Consider the following 16,036-nt stretch of genomic DNA (forward strand, 5'->3'; position numbering starts at 1 on the left):
GGAAAACATCCTCTCTTTCTCTAAAGACTTAAAAGGCAAATTGTGAGTGGGATTTCAAAGCACTACAAACCTCCTGAGCTGCAGGGAAACAAATGTTGGAAGTTAATTGTTAATTGTTCTTGGCCTACTATTCATTTATTTTTATATTACACATTTTAATATCAACCGATTAAACTACTCATTATTTTAACTATTAAGCTGCAACTCGATATACCAGCGACAAATCATAATAGGCCTTTATAAGTGCTGTCTGATTGTATTGCAATAAACCATAGTAGTGACATCTTTTTTTAAATCGCACGGTCAGTTTGAGCTTCTCGGATGGACGGCCCCTACTCTTGCCCCCAAAGTATGGCATAATTTACAGGGGGTTCTTGAGCATGTGATTGTTAACCTCCGGGCATGAGCGAGTGGAAACGATGTTCTGCTATTTTGGTCTGATGGATTGTAGCTTGGCAGTGACTGTGAACTTGAAGGCAGTCATAGGTAACCCTGTGCGTAGTTTGCGTAGTAGCGCTACGCGTAGCTACGTGAAGTGCACTACGTACGCTACACGAACTACTCACGCTACGCATAGCTACGCGAACTACGTAGTGAAGTAGGGAAATGCTGTTCGCACAGATTGAACAGTGCCGGATGCTTGTCCGCACTGTGCAATCATTGCAAACGACATCTTGCACAGTGCAAGCGGTCATTTTCTGCCGCTCGAGTAGATTTGTACTTGAGCAGCAGCTTTCTCAAAGCAGACTGGTAGTTTCTCATCATGACCACTCACAATGAGCAACCTGACCTCCCGGCGATGAGAATCTCGCCGGAAGGTTTATTTTCCACACTCTCGATTGGCAACTTGATGTTGCTGATAGCGAACGAGGAAAAAGTCTCGCCGGGATGTTGATTTTGCTCGCTAGCGGTCACTAACTTTACGTTGAGGACCGCGATCAAGCAAAAAATGCCCGCTACGCTACGTGTTTTGCACTGTGCTATGTGCACTTCACGTAGTACCGCAAACTACGCACACTCCGCGAGCGTAGCGTAGTACTGCGCCCAGGGTTAATCATAGGTCTTCTCTTGTTATAGGTTTGGCGTAGTAATTGGCAAGTATTCCCTTCGCTCTGAGACTATATTCTTTGATTGGAATAAAGCAGTGCCTTCGGTGTGACCACCTTCTTTACTCGTGTTTTACATCTGTCGATCTCTGGATTCTTTAACCATTGGCAGCTTTTACACATAATGCACTGCGGTTCAGTTGTTGAATAGTAAGGGTAAAGTAATCGTTTTTACCCCATATTTGACCTATGATCGCAAGTGTTTGGAAACGGGACTGCTCAGTTGCTAAATATCGTGGAAGGAAATACCAGTGAAAGGCAGTCTTTTGGGAGCATTCGTATCTAGACAATCACAGGGAAAAGGTATGCTTTTAATAATAGATTCAAATTTAAATGAGGCTAAAGGATTTATTAATGTGTCTAGTGTGCGTTATGATAGATTGTTCACTTTATGCAATTTTAAATAGGTTTGATTCATAGAGTTCTTATTCTGCCCAATAAACCCACTTGATTCGAATAAATTAACATAAAGCCAGCAAACCTGCATCATTTGATACAACTGATACATCATATACTAATACATACATTCAGAAATCTTTAATGATTATGTGGGAACTGCGGGGGTTTGCACGTTTAGAATTGTGTGGAACTATATCAGTTGTACAGTAAAAAAAAGCTCATGTTTGAGCAATTTGTGTTGAATGGATCATTTCTTTGAGACTTTATAGTTTATATACTAAGCTGTATTTCAGTAAATATAACTGAGGTGCGTGCACATGTTGTTTATTATTTAGCAGAAGCTCCTCTATTAGAGAAGCACGTGCTTGGATTTGACCAAGCTGTCGTGAGTGCTACAGACGCTATCGGGATATAAACAGCTTGGAGCTAGTTATGTATGGAACTTGATATTTGTGAACAGGGACTGATAATGCAAAAACCGGTGTAAGCAATGGAGTGCAAGCAAAGAGTGGATGATTCTTCTCTGATCAGGGAGGTGAGTTGTAATGAGGGACGTGTGAGTAGAGAAATAGGATGGGTTGAAGGGGTATTAAGGAGAAGGTAAGTAAAGTGGACCTAGGGGTGGTAATAATAATAATAATAATAATCCACATTTGTATAGCGCACAATCACCCGTTAGGGTCTCTAGGCGCTGGGGGCCGTCAGGAAGATTAAGCAAGCTATTGCCCAGAGTCGCATGGTGCTGGGCTAACCTGCCGCCGGAGCCGGGGATCGAACCCTGATCCCCAGATTCCAGCGTCAGTCGCCCTGGCCGCGGCGCCACACCTCTCCCTGGTAGGGGGATTGGTGTGGTGAAGGAGGAGTGGGGGTGGGTGAAAGGTTTAAGCACGGTTTAGGTGGATAAACGAGCCTTTTCCCAAGACTTGTACCAGGTCGCTTCCCGGCTACGTCTTTATGCGAGAGCATAACATGTGACCTTGGTCCAGCTGGCAAGAGGAAAGTCAAAGAAATGTTGTCCTTTTGACCTAGTAGAATGGGAGTACCTCTTCGAGGTGCTTACACGTATGGGCTTTGGGTCGAAATATATAACCTGGATACGACTACTCTATACTAAACCAATGGCACAGGTAGTGTCTAATGGCCACATCTCACCGGCGTTCCCGTTGGGCAGGGGTACCAGGCAGGGGTGCCCTTTATTGCCCTTACTCTTCGCGCTGGTGCTCGAACCTTTAGCAATCCTGATCAGACACACGCCCTTATTTAAAGGCATTCAATGGGAGGAGGGGTGGGAGGACAAGGTCTCCCTATATGCCGACGATATGCTCATTTACATGGTCGACCCTGATAACGGCATCCCAGCCCTGCTGGATATTTGTAATACGCATGGGGCGACGTCGGGCTATACCCTAAACTGGTCGAAATCGATGATCTACACGTTAAAGGGTCCGGCACCGAGACTGCAGGAAAATTGCCCCCTGGCGGCGCCGGTGGCCTCCTTCAAATACCTGGGCATTATCATTGTACATTCTGAAACAGATTTCTTTGCTACCAACCTAAAGCCACCTCTGGATCGCCTACGCGCTGACGTTAAGCACTGGGCGACCTTGCCCCTCACCCTCCTGGGGCGAGCAGCCTTATTTAAGATGATGGCACTCCCCAGATTTCTGTATATATTGGAAAACACCCCACATCCTGTCCCTCCGCGGTACTTCAAACAGATTGCGGCGTTGGTCTCCAACCTCCTCTGGAACAATGGTACAGCGCGAATAGCCTACGAAAAATTGGTGAAAAGTTGGTATGAGGGGGGGATCGCACTTCCCAACAGTCAGATATATTACTGGGCAGCTCAGCTTAAAATAATTAACCAGTGGGTCCACGCCCCGAGAAACGACCCAGCATACAGGGCTGATTGGGCGCAATTAGGGACAGACTCCATGCTATCGGTACTGTATAATAAACCGCAGCTTAAACACCTACACGGCCCGACACGACACACAGCAGCCCTCTGGCATATAGCACAGGCACGACTGGGCTGGAAAGGGAGAATTACCAAGATGACACCATTATGGGACACAAAGTCACTGGGAAACCTTAGAGCATACAAGGGGTTCGCACAGTGGGACCTGATAGGTATCTCCACGGTGGGGGACCTTTGGGACAAAGACACAGTAATACCATTCCCGCAACTCCGACAGCAATATGACCTCAGACCCACTGAAACATTTCGATATGTCCAAATTAGACACGCGCTACTCCAGGCAGTCCCACCGGGCACTGATCTGCCGGATTCCTCGCCACTTGAGGACAGGCTATTAACAGAATTTATGCAGCAGAGCGCCACGTCCCTCACTTACAAAAAACTAATCAACAACTTAGAAGACCCCACGATAAAACTTAAGGAACGATGGGAAGGGGAAATAGGTATGATGGATGAGTCGGAGTGGAATGAAGCCTTGGCCTCCCCAAGAGAGGTAGGCATCTCGGCCAAATTTAGACTGGTACAACTAAAAATTTTACATCGCATCTACTACACCAGGACACTACTCCACAAAATACACAGAGCGCCCAATCCCTTTTGCTTGAGAGGTTGCGGGGAGGAAGGGACACTGCTCCACACACTCTGGGACTGCCCAAAAATACAGGAATTCTGGAGACGGATAATGCGCACCATATCCCAAACACTTAAGGTTTCCACTACACCAGACCCGCGTAAGTGCCTTTTAAACATATGGGACCCCAATGACCTGGACAGATACGGAATCATCTGGGCCACACTAGCCATGACAGTAGCGAAACGTGATATTGCACAAAAATGGGGGGCTCCGGACGTGCCCACTGCAGACAGATGTGTTGAACACATGGACATCCTGATGGTCACGGAAAGAACTGTGTATGCCCTTCGAGCTTCCCCCCGCAAATGGAACAAGGTGTGGACAGCATGGAATGTTTATAGGGGGGAGATCTGTGAACCCTTACCAGAGGGAGACGACCTAGATTCCGAGGGGGAGGAGGAGTGATAGATAAGGATAAGGAGGTATGCTTCTCCGTACTAATTGCAGCAACGTGTTGGGATAACTGGCATAGGTTAAGACACTAGGGCAAGGAGGCCTGCTGATGTGAAGGGGAGTGTGCGACAAAATTAGAAGTGATGACACAAGGTTGGGGAGAGGGGGGGGGACTTTCTCTTAGAAGTTACACGAAAGTTTCACATGTTGGGCATCGCGGCACCGATACTTAAAAAAATTGTTCACTACTGGTAACATATGTCTGATGTACGGAAGAGCATATACAGAGATTAGACAGGCAGAACGAGATTACGATACAGCATAAGTGCTACCGATTATGATTCCAGATTTGTATTATAGAAATGTAAATGTACCAGTTGTAAGTATCATCCTGATTGATTAAGATGCCTTTATATCAATAAAAGAAATTTAAAAAAAAAAAAAGAAATGTTGTCCTTGAGGTTCTAAACAACGCAACGGGTACAGTGATGTTGGAAATATTGGGGTGAGCGTTTATTGTCGCGTTTTCTATTCGTTCATTGAACCTGGTAACTAGTAATACTTGTGCAGTGATGAAATCTTCAAATCAAAATATACCCACAAAAGTATTGCAGGAAAATGATGAAGCACAGCTTAATGTAACCAAAGTAAAGTCCACTAGAGTAATACATTCAAAATAACCTTACCCCTTTTGTTTGGCGCAGTAATGCGAGTTTGTCAGTCAGGAATTCTTTTTTTTTAGTTATTAGTTTCGACATTTTTGGAAGCTTGAAATTGTAGACAGTCATTTTGATGTGGATCTTTTCTATTTTTTGGCTTTAGCAGTGTGGGGATAAGCTGTGCGGTGTGAAATTGCTTCTACGATGCTGGAGCTTTCCGCACACATCTGTCCTCTTAGGTGATTTATTTCTATTTTGCCAGTTTATGAATGAGCTCGGTCGCTTATTTTTATAGGTCTTTAGTAAAATGTATTACAAAGTGATTATTGATGGCTATTTTAACTTGAAGAGGACGTTCCCTCGGTGGAGCGGGGGTGTTAATCCAGCCGGAGGGCTTCTTACCGGAGGGCACACGCTGGCACAGTCGCTCCTGGGTCCCTGACGCTGCAGTCTCGCCGCCACCGCTTTCCACCTCGCGGCTTGAGACTACAGCTCCCAGGGAGCTTAGCGGACACTTCCTGATTCCGCCCACAGCGCGCCCGGAGGCGCTACTTGAAGAGGACGTTCCCTCGGTGGAGCGGGGGTGTTAATCCAGCCGGAGGGCTTCTTACCGGAGGGCACACGCTGGCACAGTCGCTCCTGGGTCCCTGACGCTGCAGTCTCGCCGCCACCGCTTTCCACCTCGCGGCTTGAGACTACAGCTCCCAGGGAGCTTAGCGGACACTTCCTGATTCCGCCCACAGCGCGCCCGGAGGCGCTACTTGAAGAGGACGTTCCCTCGGTGGAGCGGGGGTGTTAATCCAGCCGGAGGGCTTCTTACCGGAGGGCACACGCTGGCACAGTCGCTCCTGGGTCCCTGACGCTGCAGTCTCGCCGCCACCGCTTTCCACCTCGCGGCTTGAGACTACAGCTCCCAGGGAGCTTAGCGGACACTTCCTGATTCCGCCCACAGCGCGCCCGGAGGCGCTACTTGAAGAGGACGTTCCCTCGGTGGAGCGGGGGTGTTAATCCAGCCGGAGGGCTTCTTACCGGAGGGCACACGCTGGCACAGTCGCTCCTGGGTCCCTGACGCTGCAGTCTCGCCGCCACCGCTTTCCACCTCGCGGCTTGAGACTACAGCTCCCAGGGAGCTTAGCGGACACTTCCTGATTCCGCCCACAGCGCGCCCGGAGGCGCTACTTGAAGAGGACGTTCCCTCGGTGGAGCGGGGGTGTTAATCCAGCCGGAGGGCTTCTTACCGGAGGGCACACGCTGGCACAGTCGCTCCTGGGTCCCTGACGCTGCAGTCTCGCCGCCACCGCTTTCCACCTCGCGGCTTGAGACTACAGCTCCCAGGGAGCTTAGCGGACACTTCCTGATTCCGCCCACAGCGCGCCCGGAGGCGCTACTTGAAGAGGACGTTCCCTCGGTGGAGCGGGGGTGTTAATCCAGCCGGAGGGCTTCTTACCGGAGGGCACACGCTGGCACAGTTGCTCCTGGGTCCCTGACGCTGCAGTCTCGCCGCCACCGCTTTCCACCTCGCGGCTTGAGACTACAGCTCCCAGGGAGCTTAGCGGACACTTCCTGATTCCGCCCACAGCGCGCCCGGAGGCGCTACTTGAAGAGGACGTTCCCTCGGTGGAGCGGGGGTGTTAATCCAGCCGGAGGGCTTCTTACCGGAGGGCACACGCTGGCACAGTCGCTCCTGGGTCCCTGACGCTGCAGTCTCGCCGCCACCGCTTTCCACCTCGCGGCTTGAGACTACAGCTCCCAGGGAGCTTAGCGGACACTTCCTGATTCCGCCCACAGCGCGCCCGGAGGCGCTACTTGAAGAGGACGTTCCCTCGGTGGAGCGGGGGTGTTAATCCAGCCGGAGGGCTTCTTACCGGAGGGCACACGCTGGCACAGTCGCTCCTGGGTCCCTGACGCTGCAGTCTCGCCGCCACCGCTTTCCACCTCGCGGCTTGAGACTACAGCTCCCAGGGAGCTTAGCGGACACTTCCTGATTCCGCCCACAGCGCGCCCGGAGGCGCTACTTGAAGAGGACGTTCCCTCGGTGGAGCGGGGGTGTTAATCCAGCCGGAGGGCTTCTTACCTGAGGGCACACGCTGGCACAGTCGCTCCTGGGTCCCTGACGCTGCAGTCTCGCCGCCACCGCTTTCCACCTCGCGGCTTGAGACTACAGCTCCCAGGGAGCTTAGCGGACACTTCCTGATTCCGCCCACAGCGCGCCCGGAGGCGCTACTTGAAGAGGACGTTCCCTCGGTGGAGCGGGGGTGTTAATCCAGCCGGAGGGCTTCTTACCGGAGGGCACACGCTGGCACAGTCGCTCCTGGGTCCCTGACGCTGCAGTCTCGCCGCCACCGCTTTCCACCTCGCGGCTTGAGACTACAGCTCCCAGGGAGCTTAGCGGACACTTCCTGATTCCGCCCACAGCGCGCCCGGAGGCGCTACTTGAAGAGGACGTTCCCTCGGTGGAGCGGGGGTGTTAATCCAGCCGGAGGGCTTCTTACCGGAGGGCACACGCTGGCACAGTCGCTCCTGGGTCCCTGACGCTGCAGTCTCGCCGCCACCGCTTTCCACCTCGCGGCTTGAGACTACAGCTCCCAGGGAGCTTAGCGGACACTTCCTGATTCCGCCCACAGCGCGCCCGGAGGCGCTACTTGAAGAGGACGTTCCCTCGGTGGAGCGGGGGTGTTAATCCAGCCGGAGGGCTTCTTACCGGAGGGCACACGCTGGCACAGTCGCTCCTGGGTCCCTGACGCTGCAGTCTCGCCGCCACCGCTTTCCACCTCGCGGCTTGAGACTACAGCTCCCAGGGAGCTTAGCGGACACTTCCTGATTCCGCCCACAGCGCGCCCGGAGGCGCTACTTGAAGAGGACGTTCCCTCGGTGGAGCGGGGGTGTTAATCCAGCCGGAGGGCTTCTTACCGGAGGGCACACGCTGGCACAGTCGCTCCTGGGTCCCTGACGCTGCAGTCTCGCCGCCACCGCTTTCCACCTCGCGGCTTGAGACTACAGCTCCCAGGGAGCTTAGCGGACACTTCCTGATTCCGCCCACAGCGCGCCCGGAGGCGCTACTTGAAGAGGACGTTCCCTCGGTGGAGCGGGGGTGTTAATCCAGCCGGAGGGCTTCTTACCGGAGGGCACACGCTGGCACAGTCGCTCCTGGGTCCCTGACGCTGCAGTCTCGCCGCCACCGCTTTCCACCTCGCGGCTTGAGACTACAGCTCCCAGGGAGCTTAGCGGACACTTCCTGATTCCGCCCACAGCGCGCCCGGAGGCGCTACTTGAAGAGGACGTTCCCTCGGTGGAGCGGGGGTGTTAATCCAGCCGGAGGGCTTCTTACCGGAGGGCACACGCTGGCACAGTCGCTCCTGGGTCCCTGACGCTGCAGTCTCGCCGCCACCGCTTTCCACCTCGCGGCTTGAGACTACAGCTCCCAGGGAGCTTAGCGGACACTTCCTGATTCCGCCCACAGCGCGCCCGGAGGCGCTACTTGAAGAGGACGTTCCCTCGGTGGAGCGGGGGTGTTAATCCAGCCGGAGGGCTTCTTACCGGAGGGCACACGCTGGCACAGTCGCTCCTGGGTCCCTGACGCTGCAGTCTCGCCGCCACCGCTTTCCACCTCGCGGCTTGAGACTACAGCTCCCAGGGAGCTTAGCGGACACTTCCTGATTCCGCCCACAGCGCGCCCGGAGGCGCTACTTGAAGAGGACGTTCCCTCGGTGGAGCGGGGGTGTTAATCCAGCCGGAGGGCTTCTTACCGGAGGGCACACGCTGGCACAGTCGCTCCTGGGTCCCTGACGCTGCAGTCTCGCCGCCACCGCTTTCCACCTCGCGGCTTGAGACTACAGCTCCCAGGGAGCTTAGCGGACACTTCCTGATTCCGCCCACAGCGCGCCCGGAGGCGCTACTTGAAGAGGACGTTTCCTCGGTGGAGCGGGGGTGTTAATCCAGCCGGAGGGCTTCTTACCGGAGGGCACACGCTGGCACAGTCGCTCCTGGGTCCCTGACGCTGCAGTCTCGCCGCCACCGCTTTCCACCTCGCGGCTTGAGACTACAGCTCCCAGGGAGCTTAGCGGACACTTCCTGATTCCGCCCACAGCGCGCCCGGAGGCGCTACTTGAAGAGGACGTTCCCTCGGTGGAGCGGGGGTGTTAATCCAGCCGGAGGGCTTCTTACCGGAGGGCACACGCTGGCACAGTCGCTCCTGGGTCCCTGACGCTGCAGTCTCGCCGCCACTGCTTTCCACCTCGCGGCTTGAGACTACAGCTCCCAGGGAGCTTAGCGGACACTTCCTGATTCCGCCCACAGCGCGCCCGGATGCGCTACTTGAAGAGGACGTTCCCTCGGTGGAGCGGGGGTGTTAATCCAGCCGGAGGGCTTCTTACCGGAGGGCACACGCTGGCACAGTCGCTCCTGGGTCCCTGACGCTGCAGTCTCGCCGCCACCGCTTTCCACCTCGCGGCTTGAGACTACAGCTCCCAGGGAGCTTAGCGGACACTTCCTGATTCCGCCCACAGCGCGCCCGGAGGCGCTACTTGAAGAGGACGTTCCCTCGGTGGAGCGGGGGTGTTAATCCAGCCGGAGGGCTTCTTACCGGAGGGCACACGCTGGCACAGTCGCTCCTGGGTCCCTGACGCTGCAGTCTCGCCGCCACCGCTTTCCACCTCGCGGCTTGAGACTACAGCTCCCAGGGAGCTTAGCGGACACTTCCTGATTCCGCCCACAGCGCGCCCGGAGGCGCTACTTGAAGAGGACGTTCCCTCGGTGGAGCGGGGGTGTTAATCCAGCCGGAGGGCTTCTTACCGGAGGGCACACGCTGGCACAGTCGCTCCTGGGTCCCTGACGCTGCAGTCTCGCCGCCACCGCTTTCCACCTCGCGGCTTGAGACTACAGCTCCCAGGGAGCTTAGCGGACACTTCCTGATTCCGCCCACAGCGCGCCCGGAGGCGCTACTTGAAGAGGATGTTCCCTCCGCGTCGCGGGACGCGCGCGGGCGGACGCCGGGCTAAGCCCGGGCAAAGGGCGGGCCGTCTGTGGCCCTCAGAGGCACGAGGAGGACGGGACGGGGCCACCACTCATCGCCATTTCTTTAAGGTACTTTCTCGTTACCCATTGGGTAACCGCCATTTTGGAACTGTGGATACAGAAAACACTGTTGGGACTATTTGCTATTTTTCTAGCTGTCATTGTCAATTGTGTCTGTTGTTTCGCGTAGTAACCCATTTCTCCGAATAAGGACAAGCAACTGTCAGCATGTCTCCAAGGGGTACCCGCAGCAAAACAGCTGCCACTGTGACCGGCCCCATTGACCTTTTTATAACGAAGGCCAATGATGCCATCAATCAGGGCATTAGCCTTTTAGAATGCAGGGTATCACTAGATCTGGCACATGCCAAACGCTCCTCACTTGGGCTTATTGCTACCGCCACTACACCTGCACATGCTATGCCTAATAACATCAGACCCCTACTCGACGTATGTGCTGACATCCATACCATCCCTAGCGAGGTTAACCTTTCAGCCTCCATTCCCCTGTTAGATTCAGTCACCGATATCAGTACAGACTTGGAAAAAACCCCTGATCTACCCATAAACCCCTCTCCCAAAGTAAAATCTGCTGACAACACCAGGCAACTGAGAGGTAGACGAGAGGGTGCTGTTCAAAAACAGAAATCACATGCACCAAAGCCCCGGATCACCACGGTCAGGAAATATGGCCGGGCACAAAGGAAATCTGTGAGAAATACCAATTCTGTCCCTAACCACAACACGACCAGGGTTATGGTAATATCTCAGGGGGATGAAAGTGAAATGGTCCAGCATGGTACAACAATGGATACTAATGATAACACAGACAAGGCATACGACCCTATGCTGGAAAGATTGGGGGAGCTACTAAGTATCTATTTATCCCCCATCGAAAATAGGCTCATTCGAATAGAAAAACAACTAGCTGAATTGAGTAGCCCCCTTAAGAACTTCCTAAAGGAAGGTCCTGCAAAAAGTGCAAATAATAGCAACACCACTAAAATAGCAAGCTCCAAAATAAATATTCCACAAGCACCTCCAACTATCCCACATAACGCACACAAAGTTGCACCTGCCGCATTGGCTAATGGTCCAACTACTAATCAAAAAGCAGCAACATCGCACACTAATAGCGCACCCACAGACAAAAGGAAAGACCCTGGCACTAATACCAACATTAACACTATACCCACCACAGGTCACCCTGCAACTTCAACAAGCAACCCTACCTCGGCCCAACCCATTTCAAAAACACCTAGACAAGTTCCTGCCCGAATCAACCTCCCACCGGAATGCGGCGCATATGTATTAGTGTTAGTAAATGTCACCAAATTAAGAAAGGATCAGGATGAAAACCCAACATCACTTAAAAATAAAACCTTGCACTGGTTAATTGCTAACTGCAATTACCCTATTGATGGTGCAAGGGAGATTATTAACACACAGCGAGTGGGTTGGATTGGACCACTCAGGAAAAAATTTGAGGGCGACTGTGTCACTATAAGCTTTAGAAATCCACAATGGGCAGAGAAAATCCTTGCCAACGCCCCATTACCATCGCCCTGGGAATTCAACACCACACTCCTTCCCTTAGGATATTTCTATCGACATCTGATACCCCCCGAACAAGCCACGGCTAATTTCCCCACTAATTTCCCCACTAATTCTTTTCAGGATCCGAATTTTGGAGCAAGGATGAAATCACCCTTTTTTACCCAGATTCAGAACTCTAATGTCGCCCACTCCAACAATCGCAACTGGCACCCACAACCCCCAATGCCAATTCTAACCCCCAACCCTCCACAGCTCTTTCAAGCCCCAACTATGCATCAGAGCAACTATAGAGATAGGCCCTACCCAATCTCTAATCCGTTCCAGTTTGCACAGATGACTGAAGTTAGGCCAATGTATAACATCCCCACTTATAATCGGTTCGATTATTTATCATCTCTAGACGAACAGGATTGACTGAGTATATCCCCCAACAAAGAAATGTGCAACGATGCAAAAGTCTGTAACTCAGAGGGGGTCATAACCCCTGCTGTATTGCACCACGTCAAAACTGCTGTTACAGAAATTATATTGTCGGATAGTATCCTGGCCATTTCCAACGAACCACCCAATCATGACAATGGGAATATTGGGAGTACACTCGTCAAACACGGAACCAAACATGGCCTATCAATTCTAAGCTGGAATGTTGCAGGTTTAGAATCTAAGATCTCGGACCCTGCTTGGATTGAACTAATTAATGATGCAGACATACTTATGTTCCAAGAAACTTGGGCTGTTGAAAATCTGTATATTGAAGGCTACCACTGCTTCAGCTTGACATCAGTAAAACCTAGCCTTGGCCGAGCAGTAGGCGGTCTTTTTATGGGGATCAGAATTTTGGCAGGCGGTACAATTAGAGATCTGAAGCTGGATAACCTTGCCAATTCCAATATTCAAATTCTGGAATATAAATTGAAAACAAAGACCACAATTTATTTAATACATTTTTATAATAATGATTTTTATGGTGTGCCGAACAAAAACTTTGTTGCATTATCTAAGGTTTTAAACATGATTGATTGTTCCCTGTCAGTAGATACTAAGACTAGCATTCTGATTGGGGGTGATTTTAACGTGAAACTTATAGAGAATTATGGATCTACTAACCTTGATTATTGTAATGACCGCAGGAGTTTGGAACTGATCAGCATACTTTCTGATTTTGATCTTGTTGATGTAATGAGTGTAGGGTATGATATGAATTTTCCTTATGCTCCTACGTTTAAGGGCAGGGATAACGGTTCAATTATCGATTACATATTTACATCACCTCTGTTAACAGATTGTTTAATTAAAACTTCTGTGGTGCAAACGTCTTTCAGTGATCACAACCCATTGTTAGCTATTTTTAATTTCGTACCCAGTCCAATTTTTATGAATTTAAACGGGGCAAGGGACATTACACCCTCAATTGACGGCCTTCGCCTTAAATGGAGGGGAATTGATTGTGGGGCCATCATAGACATGATTCAGGAGAACATCCTGATCTGCTGAAACGCCTCTCTTCCCCAAGCACAAACAATGAAAAATTGGTCACAGACTTTGAAGCTTTATGCTCAAATATAAAAATCCTCCTGTCAGTCCCACTCCCTACTGAACTCAAAGAGCCACGGTGGTTTGATACATCTTGCTCCGTGGCCAATAGAGACTTAAGAAAGGCCCTTTCTGCTAAACCCAGATGTAAAGATGTAGTCCGAGCTGCCAGGAAAAACTACAAAGACAAAATATCGGAAAGGAAGGCAATCTTGCTCTCCGAACACTGGGATAAGCTGGTCATCAGTGCCAATCTGGGCGGCAGCGCCCCATTTTGGTCGGCTGTCAGGAGAACGAGGGAAATGGGCAAAGAGCTTACACAAATTAGCTGCAATATAACCAGTGCAGCCTGGGAGACCCATTTTTCTAATATGTATGCCGCCCCCGCTGACGAGCAACTTCTCCCTAATATGGGCCAAATAGAAGGCTTAGAGATTTCGGACCAAGAAGTCAGGAAAGCCATAAAAGAAAGTCTAGGTAATAAGGCGCCTGGACCGGACGGCTTCCCTATTGATATTATCAAATATAATGCTGCGCTTTGGACACCAATACTCGTTAACATCTTTAACAGTCTCCCACGAGTAACCATGCCTGCCACCTGGGCTACTAGTATCATCGTTCCCATTTATAAAAAGGGAGACAGATCAGACCCAGCAAATTATCGTCCTATTTCCCTCCTGGATAATACTTTAAAAATACTAGGACGTATAATTTATAATAGGGTACTGGAATGGGCGTCTGATACTGACTTTTTAGATCCTTGTCAGATGGGGTTCAGGAGCGGGGTAGGAACAGTCGAGCAATGTTTAAATCTAAAATTGATAATTGACAAATATTGCATTGCCCGCTCATCCCCTGTATACCTAGCTTTTATGGATCTTTCATCTGCTTTCGATCTTGTGAACAGATCTAAGCTTTGGTTAATTCTCCTGTCGAACGGTCTTGATGCCACCCTCGTTAGATTCTTAGCCTATCTCCATACTGACCGGAAAGCCCGGGTACGTATCGGGATGGGCGGAGAGGTATCAGGAGCCATTGAAATAGGGAGGGGGGTGAGACAGGGGTGCGTTTTAGCACCCCTGCTGTTTATTATTTATATTAACGGCTTGTCCAATTGTCTAAAGGAAGCTACCCCTGATGTCCCAACAATTCTAGGCAACCCACTACCCGTGCTTTTATATGCAGACGACGCTGTCCTTATGGCACGCACACCCAATGCTTTACGTCTGCTTGTACATAGTTTTGTAAATTTTATGGAGGGACTGGATTTGAAAGTAAATTTTAAAAAGTCTTTTATTATGTCCTGTGGGCCGGGCAAAAGGAAACTCAGCACAATTCGAATTGGAACAGATAAATTAGAATCTGTCCATAAGTTTCCTTATCTGGGGTTGGTTTTCGCTGCGAACAGCTCGTGGAGTGGGCATGTGGCCCACGCCACGAGCAAGTTCTCGAAAGCCAACAATTCTGTCCTGAGTCTCCCCCGCCCAAAGAAAATCGGCGCCACAAAGGCCATTGTTAAAATTTTTAAATTACAGTGTTCTCCTGTTGCCACGTATGGAGCCGAAGTCTGGGGATCGGTCAGCAGCACCAGTGTCCAAAGAGAGGAAAACCGTTTCTGCAGAAAATTGCTGGGTGTACCGATCTCCTCTTCTAATTTTATTTGCCATGATGAACTCAACCTCCCCTTCATAAGTGATTTTATCAAAGCAAGACCAGTTCTCTTCTGGATTAGAATCTGGAGGAATGACGCTGCTGTCCTTACACAAAACATCATTAAGGATTGCCTAAATTGTGAAAATGGCATGCAGGTCCCCTGGTTTAAAGAAGTTTTTAAAACACTAAATGAAATTGGTAGAGGTATTTTGTTCACTGACCCAACGGCTATCGAATTAAAGGATAAATTCGAGGTCCAAAAGGCACTTTATGTTCTTTATCGTAATGAACGGCTTGGAAGAGAATCTCAGAAATCCAGGGTCAAGAAATACATAGGAAATGGTCTCTGTATGCAAATTATGCCGCCCTACCTCTCCCTTCCCATGTCAAACTGAGAGCGATCTTTATTATTTCGTCTAAGGGCAGGAACTGTGAAATTTTTGCTGTCTTTTCCTTTGGGGTACCAACATTGTATAGATCTCACCCCCTGCCCTTGCGATGGTATAAGTACTCAAGATGATTTGCATTTTCTGTTTTTCTGCAAATTTTATATGAGATATATTAAATGGCTTTTAACCCCATATTTTAGAAAATTCAGACCTCTCACACTTCAGGAATCCTATATGTTGCTGCTTACCCTGGACACTGATGAACTGACCTTTCGTACCAGTTCTTTTTTAAGATTAGCCATACGTGCACGCAAGTCAATGGAAAGTCCCTGAAATCAGAATCAGTCATAATGATACTACTGCATAAACTTTATTAGATAATGAAATTTACTGCTTAATTACTGTATGAACTACCTTGTTATTATGGAATGTTATTTATATAATTGTTTTGTATTATAAGTACATGTGTGTTTTGCTGTGTTCGGTACTTTTATGAATTTTATCAAATTCGAATAAAGGTCTTTTTGAACTTTGAACTTGGCTATTTTAACAAATCAGCAAAAACCATTATTCTGAAGGCCAAGGGCAGGTAGTGATTTTGTCTGATGCACTTCAGTAGTCCTGTTTAATAGTCTACAATTTGTATATTATTAACACCTCTCTATAACGTCCATACTGTTTACTGCAACCTCTCTTAATAATATGCTTGAAACGATCTTCAA

At 50.1% G+C, this 16,036-nt stretch overlaps 1 protein-coding gene across 2 annotated transcripts in view; it reads left to right on the forward strand.

Moving 5' to 3' along the window:
• Positions 1-16,036, forward strand: part of AKAP9 (A-kinase anchoring protein 9) — a 647,464-nt gene that overhangs the window by 566,380 nt on the left and 65,048 nt on the right. The gene's annotated exons all lie outside the window — the stretch shown is intronic.

Source organism: Lissotriton helveticus, chromosome 10 (assembly GCF_964261635.1).
Source record: "Lissotriton helveticus chromosome 10, aLisHel1.1, whole genome shotgun sequence".
NCBI lineage: Eukaryota > Metazoa > Chordata > Amphibia > Caudata > Salamandridae > Lissotriton > Lissotriton helveticus.